The 26,619-nt window shown below is 40.4% G+C and overlaps 1 protein-coding gene across 2 annotated transcripts in view; it reads right to left on the bottom strand.

Annotated features, from left to right (window-relative positions):
* The window catches only part of SLC35F5 (solute carrier family 35 member F5), a 113,407-nt gene that overhangs the window by 46,647 nt on the left and 40,141 nt on the right, over positions 1-26,619 (bottom strand). Inside the window, exon 16 of one of the 2 annotated variants that reach the window (XM_078070699.1) lies at positions 20,793-22,350. The exons of the other annotated variant lie outside the window; for it this stretch is intronic. The gene's annotated coding sequence lies outside the window, so the exon portion shown is untranslated. Of the gene's footprint in view, positions 1-20,792; positions 22,351-26,619 lie in introns of those variants that run through there. 2 annotated transcript variants of the gene reach the window in all.

Raw genomic sequence — 26,619 nt, 5'->3', positions numbered from 1 at the left:
CCAGGTGCCCCAAGAAAAAGTATTTTAAAGGAATAATTGACAATTTGCTAAAGTTTGGAAGGGGAAGATGAAGGAGAAGAAGGAATTAAAAGTAGCACAAGTTTTCATATCAAAGTTGGTCATCTAAGCTGCCTTTCTAAGTTGTAAAATATTACTATTAAGTTTGGTTGAGTTTAATAGGCAATTGAAAATACAATCCTGGAGCTCAGAAAGATGTCAATTTGAAGGATGCAGATTGGGAAATCATCCATGGAGTTGAAATCATGGGAGTGAATGAGGTTGTAAGTGAGAATGTTGAGAGCAAGCAGGACAGGAGAGAATCTTGCAGAACACCCACACCTAAAGAGCCTGAGGAGGAAGTTAGAATAGAGATAGCTATGGACTTTAAAAGAGAAAAAAAATCTGTGCCTTCCTGAGACTCACTCAGTGATGGCAGACTCACACAGAGATGAGGCATCAGGCAACGCACACGCCAAAGCCGTAGTATTTTCTAGATAATAAAGATCAAAAACGTGATAGCTTTTGCCCTTTTGCCTAACTTCTTAAAATAGATTTATTTAGAAGAAACATTTTCGTTTGGTTTGGTTTTGTTGTTATTATGTATTATCTTTCTAAGTAGGTAATACATTAATTAACATGATTTTTTAAAATGAAGACAATATAAAAAAGCCAGATACAGCACCTCCCCACCTCCCAATAGATAACAAGTTGTAATAGTTCTCTGCTTTTCTTAAGGATGAAATTTTGAAGGAAACACAGGAATTGAGTAAAATTATGAAAAAAGGGGTGAAAATAAAAAGAAATGAGGGAAGAAGAAGTCCAGGGGACAGGGAGGAGAGAGAGGGATAGGAGAAGGACATGAAGAAGACAAAAAGGTGGAGATGGGGGATTTTTATGTGGCTTAGTTGCCATTCCTTGGGTCCCCATCCCAGAAGGATTCCCTGGCCCACAACCCTGTGTCCACCCTGCCTCTCCTTACAGAGCCTAACCTCGTTTGCTGGGACAGTGACATTGACCCTCTTCCTATATCTGTGCTCTTAAGAGTGGGCAGCCCCATCTCTGCCTGTGGCCTCCCTCCCTGTGGGGACAGCAACAAGAAGGCCTGGGCAAGAGCTGCTCGGGTTTTAAAGAGGTGCAAGTTTTCAACATAGTCACCAGAAACTCAGTTACTAAATGCAATGCATACTTCTAACTGGATCTTTATGCTATAAAGAGCACTATCGGGACAATTGAAGACACCTGAATTTGGATAGTGGCAATGTGTTGGTGTTCATGTCCCAATTTCAATGGTAGTATGGTGTTTATATAGGAGAATTCCCTGCTCTGTAGGAAATACTAAAATGTTTGGAGTGATAGAGAATCATGTGGGCAACTTACTCTCAAATGGTTGGGGGGTGGGGGAGTCCTTTTGGTATACTTGCAACTTTTCTGTAAGTTTGAAATTCTTTCAAAATATTTAAAAGACTCTATGTGATTGGATAGGTTGGTGTGATGTTATGTTTCTGGATTATGGGTTAGTAAACCCAACAGAATGGAACGGCAAAGGGAGGAAGGCACACATTCCCTAGTCCCTGTTCTTGCAGAACTTGGGGTTAATAAGACTAGAAGTAACCCTGTTTGCCTTGCAAAATGTAAACAAAGGCATTACACTTGCACAGGGTAATAATGTGCTTTCCTTATCCCAGCTAACAGCAGGACTCCAGTCATCAGACCAAATAAGCCTAGTCAATGGCGCTGGGAAGGTTGGCTCCCACAAAGAAAGGCAATTTAAGTAATTAGCCAGTCTTTATGGTAGGATCATCACCCAGCCTCAGCAGGGTGCACAGGCTGTTATGCAATAAAGGCTATCCTTCATTTCTACACTCTCATCTTCTAACTCAAGCTTTCAAAGCATGCCCAGAGAGGACACTTCTCCTCAGTGATGCTCAGTGGCCCAGATGGGAAAAGGCCGATAGCTGAGTCCAACTAGCACGTGCTGACAAGCTTTTGTTTCATTTGCACTCTATTTGTTTTCAGATGAAAACAGTGTCATTGTTTTTTTCCAGATTATAAAAGGAGTCTATGCTTGTTATTAAAATAAATTTCGACAAAAACAAATAAGGACCGTTATCACATTGAAAGTTAAAATTACCTATCACCTGAGAAAGCTAGGGTTCATATTTTGGTTTATTAGCCTCCAGGTTTATATAATCATAAGTAAAAATATGATTATACTAAAGAAGCTGCATTATAACCATTTTGATCTTTATTTTCCTCTTACTTGATCAAAGTCATCTTTATATGTTAATAAATATAAATTCATGACATCATACTACAGAGAGACCTTTGCTCAGATAACCCCATAGAAAAATAGGCCAACCTTAGCAGCCTTTGAGGTCAATGCTCAGTAAATACTAAAAGAATGCTCAGCGGGTGCCTGGGTGGTTTAGTCGGTTAGGTGTCCGACTCTAGATTTTTGGCTCAGGTCATGATCTCAGGATTGTGAGATCAAGCCTCACATCAGGCTACGGGCTCGGTGCAGAGTCTGCTTGAGATTCTCTCTCTCCCTCTCCCTCTGCCCTTCCCTCCACTTGTGCTCTCTCTCTTTCTAAATAAATAAATTAAAAAAAAAAAAAAAAGAATGCTCAGCTTCATTACTCATCAGGAAAATTTGTATTAAAACCATGACTTCCCACCAGAATAGCTAAAATGAATGAGACAGAGAAAAGCACATGGTGGCAAGGATATGAAGCTGGCAGAACACTCATAGATGGCTGGTGGGCTGCAAATTGGTACAACTACTTTGGAAAACTATTTGGCACCATCTATCAAGATTGACAGTATGTATACATAGAGGTCAGTAGTTCTATTCCTAGCTAGACAGCCACCAGAACTACATATACGTGTTCACTGAAACATAGGGACAAGAATGTGCATAGCCTCATTACTCATGACAGGCCTATACTGAAAACAACCAAATGCCCATGTATAGTGTAGAATGGATAAACAAACTATGGTATATCTATAATGGAATACTATATAATAATGAGAATGAATGGATCACTCTACACATAACAACACAGACGACTCTCACAAAGATGATGTTGAGAAAAAGAAGCCAGGCACAGAAGATTAGACATGGTACAATCCATTTATAGAAAAGAAACATCCAGAGCAAGCTGACTAATCAGGTAAAATCAGGATAGATAATACCCTTCTCAGGGGATAGGGACTGCCAGGGGTACCTAGAGACTTTCGGGGTATGGCAAGTTCTCTTTCTTGATCTGGGTGCTCGATATATGCATGTATTCACCAAGTGAAAATTTATCAAGCTGTGACCTTAAGATGTGTGTATTTTTCTGTATTTGTATGTCAGTATGGGGCGCCTGGGTGGCTCAGTCATTAAGCGTCTGCCTTCGGCTCAGGTCATGATCCCAGGGTCCTGGGATCGAGTCCCACATTGGGCTCCCTGCTCGGCAGGAAGCCTGCTTCTCCCTCTCCCACTCCCCCCTTCTTGTGTTCCTGCTCTCACCATCTCTCTCTCTGTCAAATAAATAAATAAAATTTTTGTATGTCAGTATGTAAAAATATTACATGCAGTAATACTACTAATAAAATTAAACTGATCAACTCTCCCAAGCCTAGAATCAATTGGATTATATTCAGACATTTTTTCCCCTCACAATCAAATTGTAGGAGTTTCCTGACTTTTAAGGCAAAACAACATCCAAACTGCATACTCTATTAGTGGCATTTCCATTTTTAACCCTCTTCAGCTATTTTGACCCATATCCATCTGTTCCCTCTCAGTATGCAATGCTATGTTGAGTAACAAAGACTATCCCAATCCTTGGCCCCTACAGTGACCCCTGAAAGACTAGAACAGTGGTTCTTACCAGGGATTACATCAGAATCACCTGAAACCCACATGCATCTGCACAAATGCAAGCTAGGTTGTTTTTAGTTGCATGTTGTAGATGACTATCACAAAGATGATGTTGAGAAAAAGAAGCCAGGCACAGAAGATTAGACATGGTACAATCCATTTATAGAAAAGAAACATCCAGAGCAAGCTGACTAATCAGGTAAAGTCAGGATAGATAATACCCTTCTCAGGGGATAGGGACTGCCAGGGGTACCTAGAGACTTTCGGGGTATGGCAAGTTCTCTTTCTTGATCTGGGTGCTCGATCAACTATGGATCGCTGCCTAGATTCTGCTGTGGAGCTGAAGGATTCATTTTCCGAGCTGCAGGAAGTGTTGCCTGAGAGGGACTCAAGAGACTGGAGCCCCCAGGAATTATTGTCTGTAGAATGAAGCTGCCTGCTCAAGGTTAGGCTCCTTCCTACATTCCATACAGGCATACAAAGGCTGGCTCCTGCATTAAGTGGGGGACCACACTGAAGGCTCATCCCAGTTCCAGGGTGCCTCAGGATTAGCTGAAGCCTTTGTTGAAATTTCATCACAGTTCAAATTTTTCCTCTGTCCGGTCTCGCTTCCCTGATGCCCTCCTAAGTATTGTATCTGAGAATAGTCCCCCATAAGTTTCCGGTATGCAAAGTTTGTTTCCAAGGGGACCTGACCTGAGACATTCACTTATGAGAAAGAACTCAAAATACATGCTGCATCATTGTAAGCCAATGTTGTCCAGGGTAGGCTTTATGGAGAAGGTGAATCTCTAAGTCCATGCAGAATTGATGATTTTGGAGAAGCCAACTTACAGTTTGCCAGGTAAGAAGCCACCAGGAAAGCCTAAGGTTAAAAGTATAGTTGGGCAAAGTAAGTGGGAGAACCATTGCAAAGGTTGGCCTAACCAGAGCAGAATGGCTTTACTGGGAAATAGAGGTACAAGGTTTCATAGACCAATTAGGGTTGGTTGTAAAAAACAAAAACAAAAACAAAAACAAAAAAACAAAGCCTTGGCTTGAAATTGGTTCTAATTAAACAGGGACCCTGTGGTGATTTTTTGACAAGTGATTGACAAAGGTGATGCTGCTTTTGAATAAATCTAGCAGAGAGGGACAAGATTGATTGCAGGTGAGATTGGCAACTTGAAGACCAGCATGGCAGATGGGGCCACAATTCTAGGGAGAGGCACGACATGCCCAGGCTGTAAGTAGCTCACAGGGTGGACATAAGATGAGAGCTGTCTTCTCTATCACAAGGCAGTCATGAGAAAGAGGAATTGGCCTTGCTCAGTGGGGCAACACCAAGCTATTAAGGAAGCAAATATCAGCGAAATGCAAGGAAGCCCATTAAACCAACAAAGAATTGGACTTCTCTTTGGCAGAAGTGAGCACACATCCCTGGAGACTTTTAAAAAGAGGCTGACGGTTTCTTATTGAAGATAAGAGGGAGCCAGCAATGAGTAGAAGGTTAAACTAGAGCCCCTCTAATCCTGCTTTTAAGCCTTCTGCAAAATTGAGAAGGAAAGCTTAACTCTGCCAAGAGAGAACTAGCTCCACTTTAGTGGCTTTTGGAGATACGGGGGCGAAGAAATGTTTCTAAGTTGCCTCCAAGTTTTCAAACCCAGAGGATGGAATGCCGCTGGTAAAACAGTCTCTAGGGTGAAAGTTTAATGGTTGGGCTTTATAGAACAATAAAGTCGAAAATCTGATTCTACTTCCAGGTGAAGTAGAAACAATGCATGTGGTGTCTCGCTCCAACCACAAGGCGGGAGCAGCACAGGAGGGCTGCGTGCCTCACGTCATCCAACGCTTTCAAAATGGTGCTTCAGAATGGTGCTTCTCACTGTCACCTGGCTCACGGTGGCTCTCCTTTCCTTCACAGCTCCTGCACTATTTGAAGAGAAAAGGGACCCCCGGCAGCAGCAAGGCAAGACTTCAACATCCCCTACTAGTTCCTTGGCCCTCACTGCCGCAGTGGGGAGAGTGGAGGGCATCCCGTGCTTCTGCAGCGCCAAGGTCAGCCTCCTGGCGCTTAGCCAGATGGCTCTTCTTTCACCTTCTAGTTACAACTGGATGACACATCCTGGGTCTTTTAAGGAATTCATTATTTTGTTGAAGAGTTTTTCCGGTGACTCTGTTTCCTTCTGGAGTTTTGTTTTGTTTGGGTTTGAAGATGTATCTTTGTCCAGAGTTTAAAAAAGGGACTCTGTGGCATTTTATATTTGTAATATATTTATTTTTGTTATATTGCTAAAATCAGCTTTTTTTTTTTTCTTTCTGCTGGAGTTCTCTTTCTTTCTCAAGTTTGATTTTATTGTACTAATCATTTCTTCTCCCCATCCCACCTCCTTCCCCACTTTTCTGAGGCCTGAGCTGCTTCATGGTTTCCCTCTTATGGAGTCCATAGTTTTGGTTCATACTCAAAGGAAGAAAAAAACAGAAGGTATTTGACTCACCTCCTTCCTCACACTGTGAGCCTCCATCTTTTGAACATATGACATTTGTTCCCAGAATGCCAGCCCTGTTTGTAAGTATTGATCAGAACTGCATGTGAGCACAGGTCTGTGGGCACCTTGGGCACCGAAAGGGTTCAAGGCACATGGTGATCAGTGTGTGTTTTTAGATTTCCTGCCTCAAGTTCACATATCTGAGACCCCTTTTGCCCTTATTGCCTGGCTAACCACAGGAGTCAGAAAGGGGAAATATATTTTCATTGGAGAATTTTATGTGGAAGAGAAGAACATTCTTTCAGTAAAAACAAACTATAACCACAACTATTTTTCAAAGGGCTGAGAAAAAATTCCAAGGGACACTTCTGCAACATTTAAAGACAAGAGCAAGCTCTACAAAATTGCCATAGAGTCAGCCTGGGTGGGACATCAGTGGTGAGGTCTTCACCTGTGTGTCCAGGCTAAAGGACAGACATGAATGTGCTAGAGAAGGTTATTCTTTTCAAGGACACCTACAGCCCATAATTTAGTGTCAAGATCCTTACTGGTAAAAGAATGAAACCATGTATTTGTACAAGTTGTTATTCTTTCAGTGAGAGAAGTCTAGAACAGGCTTTCCTTTAGACTTCTTGACGTATAAACCTTCCCATGTGATGTTTGCTCATTACCCTGTAAATGAGGTCAGGGCCATTAGTTCAGCATCCTGGGGACCTGTTTTCTGCTCTGTTCCACGTCCACAGACCACAGCTCAAACCACAGTACAGCAATAGTGTGACTGTATTTAGGATGTGAGTAGTCAGGAGAAAACCATGTAAGGAAATATTTGTGTTTCAACTGGGAAAAAAATATGTGCAATACCCAGGAAAATGTGACTTTCTTACCCCAGTCCCCACTTTTTCTCTTCAGAAGGTCTTTTAAATTTTTAAGTCTATTTTTGCAATTATTTGTTAATACACTTTCATCTTTGGGGGTGCTTGGGTGGCTCAGCAGGTTGAACATCAGACTCTTGATTTTGGCTTGGGTCATGATCTTGGGTTGGGGGATCAAGCTGAGCTGGGACCCTGCTTGGGATTCTCTCTCTCCCTCTCCTTCCCCCCGCCCGCTTGCATGTACATGTGCACATATGCCCTCTCCCTCTCTAAAAAGAAAAATGTATTTCCATCTTTTAAGAACAGTAAGTCAAATGTAGACAGGAGCAACTCCACCTCACTCACTTTATATGCCCAGGGTCAACCCTCATTGCAGGAATCTACAATTCTTGATTTCTTAGGAATCCTTGCAAAGCTTCTTTACATGTATGTAAGAAATATGCATGTAGATATTTATTGTCTCATTTTTTTACACACAAAAAATACTAGGTTCTAATCTTTTTTTTTCATTGAACAATGATTTGGGGGGAGACTTCCAAAAGAATACATAGAGAATTTCATGTTTCATTCTTTCTCATGGCCTCTTAGTATTTCATTTGTTCGACAATTTATTTAACAGCCTATTTTGGTAGACATTTGGGTTATTTGCAATGCTTTGCATTGAAAAAAAGGGTTAATGAATAACCAGAAGCATACTTAGCCTGTTTCTGTAGGACACATTCCTAAGAAGTGGAATTGGGAGGGATATACATCTGTAATAGAGATCACCAAATTACCTCTCATAGGGATTGCTTATTTCTTTAACATATAACATGTAATTTTATTTTACTTATTTATTTTTAAATATTTTATTTATTTAGAGAGAGCATGCGCACAAGTGGGGAGGAGGGGCAAAGGGAGAGGAAAGAGAGAATCTCAAGCAAATTCCATGCGGAGGGCAGAACCCGAGTGGGGCTCCATCTCATTACCCTGAAACCATGACCTGAGCCTAAATCAAGAGTCTGACGCTTAACCAACTGAGCCACCCAGGTACCCCAACATATAACATGCAATTTTAAAAACAATGTACCTTGACCTCATAACACATAAAAAATTAATTTGAGGGGCAGCTGGCTGGCTCAGTCCATAGAGCATGCAACTCTTGATCCTTGGGGTCATGAGTTCAAGCCTCATGTTGGGTGTAGAGATTACATGCACATGTACATATATCCATAATAAATCAATCAATCTGAGGAACCAAATAAACCCCAAATTTCTTTTTAAAAAATTAACTAGAAATGGAACAAAGATCTAAATGTAAGATTAAAACTAGGAAACCCTTAGAACACATGGGTAAATCCTCATGATCTCAGATCTGGCAGTGAATTTTTAGATATGATACCAAACACATGCAACTAATATCCAGAATATATACAGAACTGTTACAATTCAGCAACAAAGAAACAAATAACCCAATTAAAACTTGAGTAAAGAACTCGTAAAGACATTTCCCCAAAAAAGATATACAAATGGCCAACAAGCAAAAGAAAAGATGCTTAACATCATTAGTCACCAGGGAAATGCAAATCAAAGCCACTGTAATGTACAATACTGTGAATGTACTTAATGACATTGAACTATCCACTTAGAATGGTTACAATGATAAATTTTGTTATGCATATTTTACTACAATAAAAAGATATTGAAGGGAGGGGGGAAAGATGGCGGAGGAGTAGGGGACCCTATTTCAACTGGTCCCCGGAATTGAGCTGGATATCTACCAGACCACTCTGAGCACCCACAAAACCAGCCTGAGATGTAAGAAGATCTGGATCTCTACAAACAGAATATCGCAGGCGGTTGGTTTTGAGGTACGAAGCGGGGAGCCGTGATCCTGCAGGCAGATATCGGAGGATAAACGGCAGCGGGAGGGTACCTGGCCGTGGGGATCCTACACCGCCGGTGAGTGACAGCCTCGCGCGCTGAGGACGGGGCACAGACTCGCAGACCGGTAGCGTCGGGAAAGGACTTTAGGGCAGCCCCCGGGGTAGAGGACCAGACCGGCGGGGTCACGCGCACAGGAACCGCAGCCCCCCAGACGGAAACCGGAGCAACGTCGCGCACATGCGAACTGCAGCCTCCGAGAGGGAAACCCGGTGCGCTGGGGTCGCGCCGGTGAACTGCAACCCCCGGGGAGGAAACCCCGAGCGGCTGAGTCGCACGCAGGCAAACTGGGAGCGGCTGGCAGTTTTAGAAGCACAAAGGGCAGAGACGTGCCCCGACCTGGAGGCAGGACTGGGGGCGCTGCAGAGGGGCGCACAACCCAGGACGCTGCAGTTTATAGCAGCCCGGACAGAAACGGAGACAGTGTGGCCTGGAGAGCTCACTGAAGAACAGACTGCGGTCTCTCTGCTCTGAGGCAGAGGGTTGGAAACGGTCTCTTCTGCTCTGACTCGCGGAAAAGACGCAGAAAGCCACCAGGGAAAGGCGCCAGAGAACAAAAGCCCCAAAGACTGATTCCCACTGAGCCCATCCCCCGCCACAGGGGTGCAGGGCAACTCCGCCCAAACAGGGTTGCCTGAGTAACAGTGCGGCAGGCCCCTCCCGCAGAAGACAGGCTGGGAAAAAAAGAGGCTAGCAACCCTAAGGTCCCAAGAAAAAAGGTGCATCTTGCTTGGGCTCTGGTCAATAATTTGGACTCTATACATTCCCTCAAACACCCATCAACAGAATGACTAGGAGGAGGAGCCCCCAAAACAGAAAAGACTCAGAGATTATGACTTATGCTGCAGATTTACAAATGGATGCAGATATAACCAAGATGTCAGAGATGGAATTCACGTTAGCCATTGTGAAGACAATGGCTAGAATGGAGAAATCAATTAATGGCAACATAGAGTCTCTAAGGGCAGAAATAAAAGGGGAATTGGCAGAACTTAAAAATGCTATCAATGAGATCCAATCCAATCTAGATAATCTAACAGCTAGGGTAACTGAGACAGAAGAGAGAATAAGCGACCTGGAAGACAATATAATACATAAAAAGGGAAAAGAGGAGGCCAGGGAAAAACAACTCAGAATCCATGAAAATAGAATCAGAGAAATAAGTGACACCATGAGGTGTTCCAATGTCAGAATAATTGGAATCCCGGAGCGAGTGGAGAGAGAGAGAGGACTAGAAGATATATTTGAGCAAATTGTAGCTGAGAACTTCCCTAATCTGGGGAATGAAACAAACATTCAAGTCCTAGAGGCAGAGAGGACCCCTCCTAAGATCAAGGAAAACAGGCCAACGCCCCGGCATGTAATAGTAAAACTTGCAAATCTTAGAACCAAGGAAACCATCTTAAGGGCAGTTAGGGGGAAGAGATTCCTTACGTACAGAGGGAGGAACATCAGAATAACGTCAGACCTATCCACAGAGACCTGGCAAGCCAGAAAGGCCTGGCAAGACATATTCAGGGTACTAAATGAGAAGAACATGCAGCCAAGAATACTTTATCTGGCAAGGCTTTCATTTAGAATGGATGGAGAGATGCAGAGCTTCCACGACTGGCAGAAGTTCAAAGAATATTTGACCACTAAGCCGGCCCTGCAAGAAATATTAAGGGGGGTTCTATAAAAGGAGAAAGACCCCAAGAGTGATCTACAACAGAAATTTACAGGGACAATCTATAAAAACAACATCTTCACAGGCAACATGATGACAATTAATTCATATCTTTCAATAATCACTCTCAACGTGAATGGCCTAAACGCTCCCATAAAACGGCACAGGGTTGCAGATTGGATAAAAAGACAGGACCCATCCATATGCTGTCTACAAGAGACTCATTTTGAACCTAAAGATACATCCAGACTGAAAGTGAAGGGATGGAGATCTATCTTCCATGCCAGCGGACCTCAAAAGAAAGCTGGGGTAGCAATTCTTATATCAGACAAATTAGATTTTAAACTAAAGTCTGTAATAAGAGACACAGAAGGACACTATATTATTCTTAAGGGTCTATCCAACAAGAAGATCTAACAATTGTAAATATCTATGCCCCCAACATGGGAGCAGCCATCTACATAAGCCAACTGTTAACCAAAGTAAAGAGTCATATTGATAACAATACGTTAATTGTAGGAGACCTCAATACTCCACTCTCAGCAATGGACAGATCATCTAAGCAGAAAATCAACAAGGAAACAAGAGCTTTGAATGATACATTGGACCAGATGGACCTCATAGATATTTACAGAACATTCCACCTTAAAACAACAGAACACTCATTCTTCTCGAGCGCACATGGAACTTTCTCCAGATTAGACCATATACTGGGTCACAAATCAGGTCTCAACCGATACCAAAAGATTGAGATTATTCCCTGCATATTCTCAGACCACAATGCTCTAAAACTGGAACTCAATCACAAGAAAAAATTTGGCAGAAATTCAAACACTTGGAAGCTAAAGACCACTCCTCTCAAGAATGTTTGGGTCAACCAAGAAATCAAAGAAGAACTTAAACAATTCATGGAAATCAATGAGAAAAAAAACACATCGGTCTAAAACCTATGGGATACTGCAAAGGCGGTCCTAAGGGGGAAATACATAGCCATCCAAGCCACACTCAAAAAAATAGAAAAATCCCGAATTCACCAACTAACTCTACACCTTAAAGAACTAGAGAAAAAGCAACAAACGATGCCTAAGCCACGCATTAGAAAAGAAATAATTAAAATTAGAGCAGAAATCAATGAATTAGAAACCAGAAACACAGTAGATCAGATCAATGAAACTAGAAGTTGGTTTTTTGAAAGAATTAATAAGATTGATAAACCACTGGTCAGACTTATCTAAAAGAAAAGAGAAAGGACCCAAATTAATAAAATTATGAATGAAAGGGGAGAGATCACAACTAACACCAAGGAAATAGAAACAATTATGAGAAATTATTATCAACAACTATATGCCAATAAACTGAGCAATCTGGATGAAATGGAGGCCTTCCTGGAAACCTATAAGCTGCCAAGACTGAAACAGGAAGAAATTGACAACCTGAATAGGCCAATAACCAGTAACAAGATTGAAGCAGTGATCAAAAACCTCCCAAAAAACAAGAGTCCAGGGCCTGATGGATTCCCTGGGGAATTCTACCAAACATTCAAAGAAGAAATAATACCTATTCTACTGAAGCTGTTTCAAAAAATAGAAACAGAAGGAAAACTTCCAAACTCATTCTATGAGGCCAGCATTACCTTAATCCCCAAACCAGGCAAAGACCCCATCAAAAAGGAGAATTTCAGACTGATATCCCTGATGAATATGGATTCCAAAATCCTCAACAAAATCCTAGCTAATAGGATCCAACAATACATTAAAAGGATCATGCACCACGACCAAGTAGGATTTATCCCCGGGATGTAAGGGTGGTTCAACATTTGCAAATCAATCAATGTGATAGAACACATTAATAAGAGGAGGGAGAAGAACCATATGGTCCTCTCAATTGCTGCAGAAAAAGCATTTGACAAAATACAACATCATTTCCTGATTAAAACTCTCCAGAGTATAGGGATAGAGGGAACATTCCTCAAGTTCATAAAATCCATCTATGAAAAACCCACAGAGAATATCATCCTCAATGGGGAAAAGCTGAGAGCCTTTCCCTTAAGATCAGGAACACGTCAAGGATGCCCACTCTCACCACTGTTGTTCAACATAGTACTAGAAGTCCTAGCAACAGCAATCAGACAGCAAAAAGAAATAAAAGGTATTCAAATTGGCAAAGAAGAAGTCAAACTCTCTCTTTTCACAGACGACATGATACTTTATGTGGAAAACCCAAAAGACTCCACCCCCAAATTACTCGAACTCATACAGCAATTCAGTAATGTGGCAGAATACAAAATCAATGCACAGAAATCAGTTGCTTTCTTATACACTAACAACGCAACTGTAGAAAGAGAAATTAAAGAAACGATTCCATTTACAATAGCACCAAAAACCATAAGATACCTCAGAATAAACCTAACCAAAGAGGTAAAGGATCTATACTCTAGGAACTACAAAACACTCATGAAAGAAATTGAAGAAAACACAAAAAGATGGAAAAATATTCCATGCTCATGGATCGGAAGAATAAACATTGTTAAAATGTCTATGCTACCCAGAGCAATCTATACCTTCAATGCCATCCCGATCAAAATTCCAATGACATTTTTCAAAGTGCTGGAACAAACAATCCTAAAATTTGTATGGAATCAGAAAAGACCCTGAATCGCCAAGGAGATGTTGAAAAAGAAAAACAAAGCTGGGGGCATCACGTTGCCCGATTTCAAGCTATACTACAAAGCTGTGATCACCAAGACAGCATGGTACTGGCACAAAAACAGACATACAGACCAATGGAACAGAATAGAGAACCCAGATATGGACCCTCAACTCTATGGTCAAATAATCTTTGACAAAGCAGGAAAAAACATGCAATGGAAAAAAGACAGTCTCTTCAATAAATGGTGCTGGGAAAATTGGAAAGCCACATGCAGAAGAATGAAACTCGACCATTCTCTAACACTATTCACAAAGATAAACTCAAAGTGGATGAAAGACCTCAATGTGAGACAGGAATCCATCAAAATCCTAGAGGAGAACATAGGCAGTAACCTCTCTGACCTCAGCCGCAGCAACTTCTTTCAAGATACATCTCCAAAAGCTAGTGAAACAAAAGCAAAAATGAACTTTTGGGACTTCATCAAGATAAAAAGCTTCTGCACAGCAAAGGAAACAGTCAACAAAACAAAGAGGCAACCCACAGAATGGGAGAAGATATTTGCAAATGACACTACAGATAAAGGGCTGGTATCCAAGATCTATAAAGAACTTCTCAAACTCAACACCCAAAAAACAAATAATCAAGTCAAAAAGTGGGCAGAAGATATGAAGACACTTCTCTGAAGAAGACATACAAATGGCTAACAGACACATGAAAAAATGTTCATCATCATTAGCCATCAGGGAAATCCAAATCAAAACCACATTGAGATACCACCTAACACCAGTGAGAATGGCAAAAATGGACAGGGAAAGAAACAACAAATGTTGGAGAGGTTGTGGAGAAAGGGGAACCCTCTTACACTGTTGGTGGGAATGCAAGTTGGTACAGCCACTTTGGAAAACAGTGTGGAGGTTCCTCAAAAATTTAAAAATAGAGCTACCCTATGACCCAGAAATTGCACTCCTGGGTATTTACCCCAAAGACACAGATGTAGGGAAAAGAAGGGCCATATGCACCCCAATGTTCATAGCAGCAATGTCCGCAATAGCCAAACTGTGGAAAGAGCCGAGATGCCCTTCAACAGATGAATGGATAAAGAAGATGTGGTCCATATATATAATGGAATATTACTCAGCCATCAGAAAGGATGAATACCCAACTTTTACATCAACATGGATGGGACTGGAGGAGATTATGCTAAGTGAAATAAGTCAAGCAGAGAAAGTCAATTATCATATGGTTTCACTTATTTGTGGAACATAAGGAATAACATGGAGGACATTAGGAGAAGGAAGGGAAAAATGGGCGGGGGGAATTGGAGGGAGAGATGAACCATGAGAGACTATGGACCTGAGAAACAAACAGGGTTTTAGAGGGGAAGGGGGAGGGGGGATTGGTTAGCCCAGTGATGGGTATTAAGGAGGGCACGTACTGCATGGAGCACTGGGTGTTATATGAAAACAATGGATCGTGGATCACTACATCAAAAACTAATGATGTATTGTATGGTGACTAACATAATAAAATTAAAAAAAAAGATATTAAAGCATAGACACTAAGAACAAAAACAAAAACAGAAAGCCACAATGAGTTACCACTTCAACCTGCTAGAATGGCTATAATAGGAAAAAAATTAAAAACAGAACAAAGCAAGTGTTGGTGAAAATGTTGAGCAATTGGAACACTTGTACATTTATGGTCAAAATGTAAAATGGTGTAGCCACTGTAGGAAACAGTCAGGCAGGTCTCAAAATATTAAACATAGAGCTACCACTTGACTCAACAATTCTCTTAAAAGAAATGAAAATATATGTCCACACCAAAACTTATACACAAATATTCATAGCACCATAGTTTATAATGGACAACAGGTGGAAACAACCCAAATATCCATCAACTGGTCGATGGATAAACAAAATGTAGCATATCTATACCACAACATATTATTTGGCATAGAAAAGAAAGAAGTTCAGATACACACTATCATGTGGATGAACCTTGAAAACATCATATTAAGTGAAAGCCAGTCACAACCTGCCACATATAATATGGTTCCATTTATATGAAGTATCTTGAATAGGCAAATACAGAGACAGGAAGTAGATTAGTGGTTGCCTAGGGCTGGGTAGGTTGGGGGCATGGAGGTAACAGCAAAGGGGTGGAGGAAGATTGGGAGTGATGAGAAAGTCCTCCAACTGGCTGAGGTGACTGTTGCTCGACTCCGTGAATGCACTACAAACTGGTGAAGTGTGTACCCTCAATAGGTGAATTGTGTGCTATGTTAATTCTATCTCAAGCCATCACAAAACAAAGGTAATCTAACAACTAAGGAATGAATGCCTAGTAGGAATGGGGATATCAGCGGTCAGGCTCAAGATTACCCTCACCTGACAGCCAGTTGACTCTTGACATTTATCACAGTCCAGCACGTCCAGGACATTCTCTGGAAATGCTCCATTTGAAGCACTGGGGATCTGAGAGCACCACCTGCCATCTGATGATTTTTGACCAGTGAAAATGTGCCAACCACCACATTCACCCAAATCGTCACCATGTAACTCTTGGCTTTTCGGCATATCAAAGTGAACTATAACATGAAAGAAATTTGGCATTCTTGAGGCAAACTATTCCACAGAGAAGACTACCCAAAGGTGATTTAAAACAGTAGTTTTAGACATGTGCCAACAAGTCATGTGATTAGTAGGTCAAGGGAGCTGGTGGGCAAGGGAATGCTTGGGAGGCCATTCATCACTCATCTGTGGAAAAGCACACTTTATTCTATTGTTAATTAAGTCTTTTGATTGACCTCATAAAAAGAGCTCCTACAAAAATCAATAAGTAAAAGACCAGTCACCCATTGGGAAAAGAACATAACAATACAGTTCACAGGGGGGAAAAAAATGTAAAAATAAGATTTAAATGTGAGAAAGGGCCTGTCCTCTCGCAAGAGAAAAATGCAAGTTAAAAGTATGCCCAAATTCCATATTTCCTGTCAGAGTGGCACATATCGAAAAGCTTACTTAGATGGTGGGCTTTCAGAGGTGTCAAGAAATAAGGCTCCAGTGCATCGTTGGTGCACAAGGAACCTGGCACAGGCTCTCTGGAAGGCGATCAGACAGCAGCTAACGCAGCAAACACTGCCCATATCCTGTGACCCAGCGCTTCCCCTTGTAGGACTCAGGCTGCATTCCATTTGTTCCTCAGTCTTTTCTGCTCTCCCAATCTCTTAGGCTCTGTGCCTCAAGTGAAGTCAGTAAATGGGTAATAATTCCTTTAAACTTTGGAATTAATTTCTTTTTGACTATAGGAATTGGCAGTTCAAAAAAAACCCTAGGTGCCTTAATAATTAAAGAGAAACCTTAAAAGCTCCTTCTACGAAGGTTCAGAGCTATAAATGTAATAAATGAAACTTCCCCAATAGGGCACTGCGGGTCCGGTTAATAATCCTATTCCACAGGAGCAGGCAGCGCCAATTATCAGCATGCGTGCTACCATAGCGCCCCCTGCTGACCCAATGCAAAAACAAATTTCTGTGGTAGGTTTTCGTCAACTCTTCCCACCCCACCCCACCCCCCCACCCCCCACCCCCCGGCCCTGCATTTCCTGCCAGTTGGGCAGGTCTTCAAAACATTAAAGAGTTCCCTGATTATTACCTCTTCTCTGCTCGTGCTCTCAACTCTTACTTGTATCAGATAAGCTTGCCGCCTACTTATCAGTGAAGATCAAAGACCCTTGATACTTCACCTCCTAAAGAGATTGGCTGCTTTCACTTGCTGTATCCTGGATGCTTGTCCCTTCTTTTCTCCTTTCTTCAGCAATTCTAGTTCTGCCTGTTTTCCTCTTCCAGTCTATCTGTTGGCTTCTTCACTGGCCACTTAACTGTGTGCCCACATTGCACCTGAGCCCGGCACCCACAAACAACCTGCCATTCCCTCAAGGACTGCACTGGCTAGCTCCCCACTCATTCTTTCATCTAAGGTTTCTTTAAAATGAGGTCCGTGGACCATCTTCACATTATTCACCTGGCTGCTTGCCTAAAATGTGGATTCCTGGGCCCCCCTGAATCAGACTTCCTGGAATCTACTTTTATAACAAGTACCCTAGAGAATTAGAATTCTTATATGTACCCACACGCGCGCGCACGCGCGCGCGCACACACACACACACACACATAAAAACCTCCCTGATTGTTTTGCTCTGATCCAGAGACTTGCCATACCCCTTAACCTTCAAAGTCCATCTCAAATACCACTTCTAGCGTAAAGCCTTTCCTCATTCCTCGAGGGGCTAGAAATAACACTTCCTTTCAACTCTCCGTAATGGCAACCATCGTAACCTGTTGATTTTCTTTTTTTTTTTTCTACTTTTCTTATCTCCCCCTAAAAGATCATAAACTACTTGAGATGAAAGACTATTTTATTCATCAATGTATTCACTGAAGGTTTGCAAGCAGTAGCTATCCACACAAGTATTGTCGAATTAAATTAGCACTCCCAATTAGAGAATGGCTGTTTAATATATTTATGATGTTTTTAAAGGTAGACTTAAAAAAACACACCATAGTCATTGAGGAAGCAAAATTAAGATGCAAGTCGAGTTATTTCTAATAGCAAAGGTTCCTGCTGAATGAAATACAGCTCAAATTTTAGTGAACCTCTCTCTCTCTGTGTGTATGTGTATCTTGTAGTCATCTGGAAAATCTTGACCTTCATCTCTTTCTATCCCTTGCTAAGCCCAACAGGTCTTGAAGCAAAAGTCCCAAGGAAAAACAATGGATCACAAAGTTATTATTTCTCCTGTTGCATTCCATATACAATTTTTACAATTTTTTTTTTACAATTATGGCTCAAATTAGCTAATGTATATTTTTATATTAAGGAAAATGTACTTGCCTGCCTATGATTAAAATTCAACAAAATGGAATTCCAATTTCAAAACAAATACACTTACCAAACCCCAATAACAAAGTGCTGTCGCTGCAAATCCTCACAGCAAATGGGGTCCTTATTCTTGATGACGAGCACCTGCCTCTGTCCCCACCCCTCTCCAGCTCCTGCTAACCTAACACCCTCTGAAACATTTTAGCAGTAATTGCAAAGCTTCTTTAGGTTTTTCTGAATCTAATTTTAAAAGGATAGGAGACATTATTTTTTAACTGCTTATCAATCTCATGCTGTGTGATGTTTTAATACAAGCTGAAGGTAAAAATACTTTGTATTTATTAGGGACACAAAGTTGCTTGCCAGAGCACCTCAAATGGGCTGTCTGTGTTGGGAAAACATGTCATCCATTCAGCTTCTTCATTATCTCAGTAGGGGAAACATTTCTTCCACCAAAACCTCAAAGTCAGCAAAAATACATAGGGATTCCTGACCTTTTGTCAGCCATTTGCTGTCTTTAATATTAGCATTTTCCAAACCATATTCTGTGGAATAGAAGGGTCTCCACATATATGGATAGAGATTTAACAAAAAAGCAAGAACTTATGTGGGGAGGGGGGGAAATCAGTGATCAGCTAAGTTTGAAAAAAAAAATGCAAGTTGGGCCTCATCCCCTCTAGGGGGTCATAGTTCATAAAGGATATTAAATAGTTCACATGGTCCTGAAGTGAAGTGGGAACGTGTAAACATGTTTTTCTAATTTATTCAAACATGGAATTAGCCTTTAAAAATTGGGGGGGAAGGAACATCTCTTAAGTTAAATCTTGTGGGACACTGATATTCAGCAGGACTTGAAGTGAGAAACAGTTTCATGCAGATATGCTCAAATAATCCATCTAAAATAAATGCCAAGAAAAAAATGATCGGAGTTGAAAATTCAGAATCACACAAGTACATCCAGGACAGAGTGGCTTCTCAACGCTACCCACAAAAGTAGGCTTAACGCTTCTGAATTAAGTGCACTCAAAAGAAAAAGTGGCCTAGTTCTGGCTTCCATGCACTCTTAGTTGAACTTGAGGGACTTCTTCCGACTGGGTTCAGTGCGGCATAGACAGACGCTGTTGGTCAAGGTCAGCCTCTTCTTTTTCTCTCCCTCACATTTATAAGAACTTTCATAACTGACATTTATTAAAGCACCCGATCACATTCTCCACACTGTTCACTGAGTACGTTCCATGTCACACGCTCTTTGCCTATGCTTACATAATTTATCACTCCCTACATAGGCCTATGTATTTGCATTATTTGGGGGTATACACCAGAAATGTTTTCTGGACCAGAAAGTGATTACTGCTCCCACATTAAAACAATTTTCAAATGCATCTACCGAAGTCATACTATTATTTCTAGGACTTGTCACTTTGATTACATCTCAGGTCACTCTGGATTCATGCAAGACACTTTCGAGACAGCGCTCTAGTTGGTCATTTGACGAAATCATGGTTACCTGCTATTTTCTGTTTGCAGGTAGTGTTAAGGTACCCGTTAGGACTTTTTCCTTAACCTTTATGAAAGCAGTATCCACTGTATAATTTGGATTCTCTTAGCTCTTGGGGCGATTTGGGTCTATGTGGCTAGATTTGATTCTAGTTGTTTCTCCTCGATATAAATTTAACACCAAATATTTGTGGTGTCCAGCAAGATTCACGTGGAGATGCTCAGACAAGAAGGAAGACTGCACTGCCCAAAAGAAGAGATATTTGCGCCTTAAGAGGACATCACCAAGGTGGCTAGAGAGGAGACTCCCAATTTTTCCTCCTCCCATCATGCACCAAATATACAGCTACACAACGATCAATCCCTTCTGGAAGAGATCCAGAAACTATTTAATTGAGTGGCCCCTACACACTTGGTGACTGAGAAAATCCCTACATTGAAATGAGTACGAAAGGCTGAGACACACTCTTGCCACAAACCCCTGGCATTCTCCTTACCATCAGACCTGTTGGAATGGTTATTCTCAAAAAGACAAAACAAAAGCTGGTATGTGCAGAAAAGGGAACCCTTGTACAGTGCTGGCTGGAACGTAAACTCACACAGACACTATGGAAAACAGTAAGGAGGTTCTTCAAGAAATTAAAAATAGAACTACCGTATGATCCAGCAATCCTGCTTCTGGGTATATATCCTATGGAAAAGAAATCACTGTCTCAAAGAGGTATCTATACTCCCATGTCCACTGCAGCTTTATTTATAATAGACAAGGTGTGGAAACATAAATGTCTGTCAACATATTAATGGATAAAGAAGTTGTGGCATATGTGTGTGTGTGTGTGTGTGTGTGTGTGTGTGTATGATGGAATATCATTCAGACTTTTTACAAAAGGAAATCCTGCCATTTGTGACAGCATGGATGAAGCTGCAGGGCATTATGCTAAGTGAAATAAGCCAGACAGAAGACATATACCACATGGTATCACTTATATATGGAACCTTTAAAAGAAGAAAAAGTTACACTTACAGAAACAGAGAGTAGAATGATAACTGCCAAGGGCTGAGGGACCAGGAAAATGGGGAAGGGTAAAGGTTGGTAAAAGGGTACAAGCTTTCAGTTATAAGATGAATAAGCTTTAATGATCTAATGTATAGCATAGTGACTTAGTTAATAATACTTTATCGCGTAATTGAAATGTGCTGAGAGAATAGATCTTAAGCATTCTCACCAGAAAAAAAAAAAAAGTATGTGAGATGTTGGATGTGTTAATTCACTTGATGGTGGAAATCCTTTTACCATGTACATGTGTATCAAGCCATTGTGTTCTACACTTTAAATATATTAACATTTATTTTATCAATTATACTGGAAAAATAAAAAAATTTGCTTGTTAACTTTTGTTTCCTGAAAATAACAACTGGTGTATGGCCTTCCTTAGGAAGGAAAATTCAAGCCAATACAGCAAGCTGGATAATCTGGTTCTTCACTTACATCCATGAAGTACCCTAGCAACCCTGTCCAGGAGGAAAATGGACTCAACATCCTGATCAAAAGACCGAAGATTAATTGTTGGCCAATACTGATTCCATTATACAAGCACACAGGTCTAGTATAAAGAACACCAGATTGGGAGTCAGAAAATGTGAAATTTGTCGGCAGCCTACTTGTCAGGAAACATAAGGTATATTAGGGTGCTCACATAATTATCTAAACTGTGACACTTGAGTGATAGGATACACCGTTGATGACTATACTAGGACAGCAGCTGTAAACTGGGACTGTCCTTAGCAAATTGGGACACATGGTCATCCAAATTCTGTGCATAGATATTCTCTAGGGACCCTTCCAGTTGTAAAACAATGATCCCATGTTAGCAAACTAGTTTTAAATTTTTATCTCTAAAGGTTAGGGTTGACAGATAATTGACATTTCAAAATTATTAGGTTGATTTAAGGCAGAAGTTTTAAATACTAAGAGCAAGGTTTAGAACACTATCTCCCTAAGATTCTATTTTTCAGTCTTTCATGAGTCTTCTAATTATTGTTCTTCTTTCCCAACACTTTCATGAATACACTATCCTGAGTGCTTTAGCTCTTCTCGATCATCAAAAAATATTTTTCATGTTCTACTTTCACATTTGGTTTTTAAAAAGCAATCCTATTGCTCACCTCTCCCTTTAGCCCAGTCTGAGGGGAGGAGGAAAAGGGAAAGGTGGGAGGTGGAAAGTGGAGGAAGAGGGATGGGAATGAGAAATACAAGTCCAGGGCAGGCATCTTCCCTCAATTTCTTTGCGGAGTGGACTTGAGATGGACAAAACTAACAGCGGCCTCTGGGTATTTCCTGTACTGTGGCGTCTTCACACACACTGTGATTCGTTGCTTAAAGACAGGTCTTTTCCATAAAATCTGGCCTCCAAATGCAAGCGAGGCACTCACTGCTTGTACCAATCCTCTCCTCTCTAACTCTGAGGGGTTGACACCCAAAGCCTCCGTTTTCCAGCTCGTTTGGTTGCTGGCTTCCAGTCAGGTCCTGCCAATGGGAGTGAATGGCAGAAAGAAAAGAAAAAACAGAGTATTTCTTTGCCTTCTATGTCTCCAGCTGCATCACCTACAAGGCTCCTGTTCCTTGCTGTGATTCAGCTTCCTCTGGGTGACCCTGGCCTTGGGCTTTGCCCCACACTTCCTCCCTTTGCCCCATCAGCCTAAGGACAGCACTGGCATCCTGCTCTTGCTAATTTCTGAGTTGCCTCAGTCTTTTGCTCGTCCTCTCAGCTCTTTTAATACCTGAGCTATCAATTCTGTTTTAAGTTGTTTAAAATACTCAAGGGTAGTTTTTGTTTTATTGGTTGAACCCTGACTGCTATTATAGTCAATAAAATAGTAAGCTGCCCCAGCTGTGGAGGAAGAATTCACTGGAAGGGCATTATGGTGAGATGGAATATAGTATCTCCTACATGGATCCTTCCCCAGGGTAATGTGATTATTCGAAAATTTCACCTTTTATGTTGGCTTTAGACCTGACCATGCATAAGATGCAACTTATACTTAACGTGTAGAGCTGAACCATGTTGTTCTACAGGAAGATCTACTTTATCAAACACCTGAGATATATTTAGAGATTTAGGTATGAAAGAATGAGTAGAAGTGTTCTAATAAAAGAAGCCTTAGAAATCAAATACTATGTTTGTATAAGGATAGGTCCAAACATTTTATATATTTTTACTAAAACGGAAAAATACATGAGTATGCAGATGATCTTACACAAAAAATGCATTAAAAGAAATCACATGTATTTTACATTAGGCTATTCATAGTCTGTAATCTCTCCCAAATAATAGAGTATAAAAATAAGCAATGTTGCAAATGGCCTTCAAAACCAGGATAGTTTGGGCCCCAAATTATATCAGAATTAGTAACATGAGAGGTAATTAGAATTGATTTTATAATTATGTTTAAGGATCTTAAAATATTCATTTTATTAAATAGAGGGATAAAATTATCAGGTTTATAATAACAAATTTCAGGTAAAAATCTGCATTAAATTATCCACACCAAAAAAAATATATCTAAGAAAGTTTCCTTAATTTATCATAAACATTTCATCTTTCTAAAGTTCTCTTTCATTATATCTGGCCTTCTGGGTCCAGTAAGTGAAGCTGACTTTTTACAGAAAATTACTCCTATACCAACTACTACTTTCCCCTGGGAATGTCTGCACATAGCTCCTGATTGCTCAATACAGACCTATCATATAAAATTAAAATGTTGCAATTTGATCAGAATGATGCACTCTTGCCTTATATAAAAATACAAATCACAGTATGCTGACACTCAATAACTTCAGCTTTAATTTACTAGCCTAAGGGGATTAAGAAGATACTATAAAATTTTAGTATAGGAAATATCATGGATGTAAAACAAACCTGCACAAGAATTTATCAGAATGACTATAAAGAAACGAAAACTAAATACACATACCTGGCCCCACAAGTATCTGAATATTAATACTAATCTGAATATTAAGACTCACTTTAGTGTATACTAGTTGAACTTTACCCTGCACTATCTTGATGGGTTTTTGCCATTATCACACACTTCATGTTATACTAATAAAAGGATTTAACATTTTCTTTTTTTAAAGATTTTATTTGAGAGACAGTAAGAGAGCACAAGCGGGGGTGGGGGCAGGTAGAGAGAGAAGCAGACTCCCCACTGAGCAGGGAGCCCGACGCAGGACTTGATTCCAGGACCCCGAGATCCAATGTCCTGTCTGCATTCTTCCTAGCCTCTTAGCTCAGGTTTTCAAAAATAGGAATTTCAAATGCAGTTGCAGTATCCATTGTGTTGGGAAAGCCCTCCCAACCCTTGCCCCTGGGGCTCATCCTGCAGACACCCAGCAGTCCCTAATTTAAGGAGACCATTTTGGATGGATGCAAATGCTTTATTCAAGTTCCACCTGTCTCCAAACCCCAATTAGTTACACAAGTTTTTTTATTATATGTGCTCTTCTTCATATTTATGGTGTAGCAGATTAAAATGGTGGAGGAAAGGCAAAAGGATCCTAGTTGTGTTTATTTTCTTTAACAAGATGGAAATAAAAGATGAGAAAATCTAACAGTATTTTAGCCAGGTACTATTAAGTGTCCCAGTTTTTAAGATTATAAATTCACAATAGTGAATACACTAGTGACTACTTTTAAATAAAACACTGAATAATTATGTGCTATAAAAATCATAGGCTCACAATTTCAGCTTGGATTTGTTTCGCAGCTTATTTAATGCTGTCTAAAAATCAAGCAGGTAATGAAAGCTACGTGTTTTGAACATGCATTATAGGAGGCAATGTAGTGAGACTCTAATAAGGCCAGTCGCTTAGAAAAGTTAGTGCCTTTATCTGATGTACTCAGGCTCCATAAAACGGTCATGGATGCAGGCTGCGCTGGAATTTAACTTCTGCAATGCTTCTTTATAAATCTGACTGAAAGCTTTTTGGAGTCCAGATGCTAAGCCCTAACAAAAGCAAAATGGAACTATGGCCCACACAGCATTACTGTTATTACTATTCTATTAAGCACCACACATATATATGGTGTTTGGCATTCTCTCTTGGACTAGAGAACTTCTAGAATCACAGGATTTGAGAGCTAGGAAGAATTTAGAAGGCACTGATATAACTCCTCACTTTCCACTTGAGAATAGTGATGGGGCACTAATCAAGGAAGTCAGCATTTATAAAGCACCCAGGCACAAGGGGCTGAGCACTTCTGGCTTCACTCTTTTATTTCAGATGAAATAATTCCCCCAAAATCAGTTTTGTTAACGGGTAAAAGGGAAAATCCAGCTTCAGAGTTAGTGCTCTTTCCTCAGGATAAGTATTCACGAAGTGTGGCCATGGGACCAGCACCAAGGGCATTCCTAGGAAACTTGTTAGAAATGCAAATTCCCAGGCCTCCCTCCAGACCTATTCACTGTGGGGGGGGGGGGCAGCAAGCCCTGCCGGTGATGCTGACACATGCAGGGAGAGCCACTGCTCCTTAGCAGTGGCTACATTTAATTTGAAGAATATATATTATAATCTTATACTCAGCTACTACAAATGTATTGTTATACTTTATACCAGAATAATTAAGACAAGGATAGCCTTCAACAAAATTTTATTGTGATGTTACATGGTTTAACTGACACTGAATTTTTTCAAATGTGAAAGCTATTCCAAATAAGCAAATACTGGTAGTAAGATTCTAAAGAACTGTTTTCACCTTGTGTCAAAAGATTCTTGAAACAGAAATCTGTCTGCCTTTCAAGGACCCACCAAAATTAATAAATACTCTTGCCTGACTGACTGACTTTATTATTACTTGCTATAATTAAAACTACGTATAGAAAAACGAAGTAGAGAAATACTGAAGGCTTAGTATGTAAGGATCTAAGCTAAAGTTAGTAAAAGTAGCTCTGAAGAATGAAATCATATATAAAATTAAAAACTAAAAATTTCATGAAGTGCCTTGTTAAAGTTTCAATTTTAAAAAGTTTCACTTTAAAAGTTCCAAGTTGGAAATTTTTCTTTTCCAACTTTGAAGTATCATGAAGGAAATGTCTTCATCAGAGTACTTCTCCACTGCAAATTCCCAACTCAAAAATAAATTCACATTCACCTTACCAAAAACTCAAAATGTTCTCAATTAGATATTTTTAGCATTTCAGCAAATATGCCTAACCAGAGTACTAATTACTTTCTATAAGTAATTTTTCCTTAAATATGTCAATGATTTCATTGTTTGACATTCTAGTAGTTAATGTATATTGCACATGAGAAATTTCATAGGAAAGCATTGTTTTAAATGCAATGACATGGAGCGCCTGGGTGGCACAATCGGTTGAGACTGACTTTTGGTGTCAGCTCGGGTCCCGTTGTAATCTCAGGGTCTTCAGATCAAGCCCCCCCTCAGGCTCTGTGCTCAACATGGAGTCCGCTTGAGACTCTCCCTCTCCCTTTGCCCCTCCCCCACCTTGGGCTCTCTCTCAAATGAATAAATCTTTAAAAATAAATAAATGCAATGCCATTAAAATGATGCTTAGTTTTTAAAATACATAAACCAGAATTTTTCTAGATAACCAAAAATCAGAATGAAAACAAGGTGATCTACTAAGAGTTAAAGTTAATAAACATTTCAATCATCATGCAATCTTTATGCCGGATGGCAAAACAGAAAAGCTTCATGTTAATGTAACAGTAAATTCCCAACAGTCATTATTTGCTTCTGATTTGTAATGAACTCCTCTTCTACCCTGCTTATTA

This window comes from Halichoerus grypus, chromosome 4 (genome assembly GCF_964656455.1).
Source record: "Halichoerus grypus chromosome 4, mHalGry1.hap1.1, whole genome shotgun sequence".
NCBI classification, from domain to species: domain Eukaryota; kingdom Metazoa; phylum Chordata; class Mammalia; order Carnivora; family Phocidae; genus Halichoerus; species Halichoerus grypus.
The sequence above is the reverse complement of the archived record's forward strand: the minus strand, read 5'-3'. Positions and strand labels throughout refer to the sequence as shown.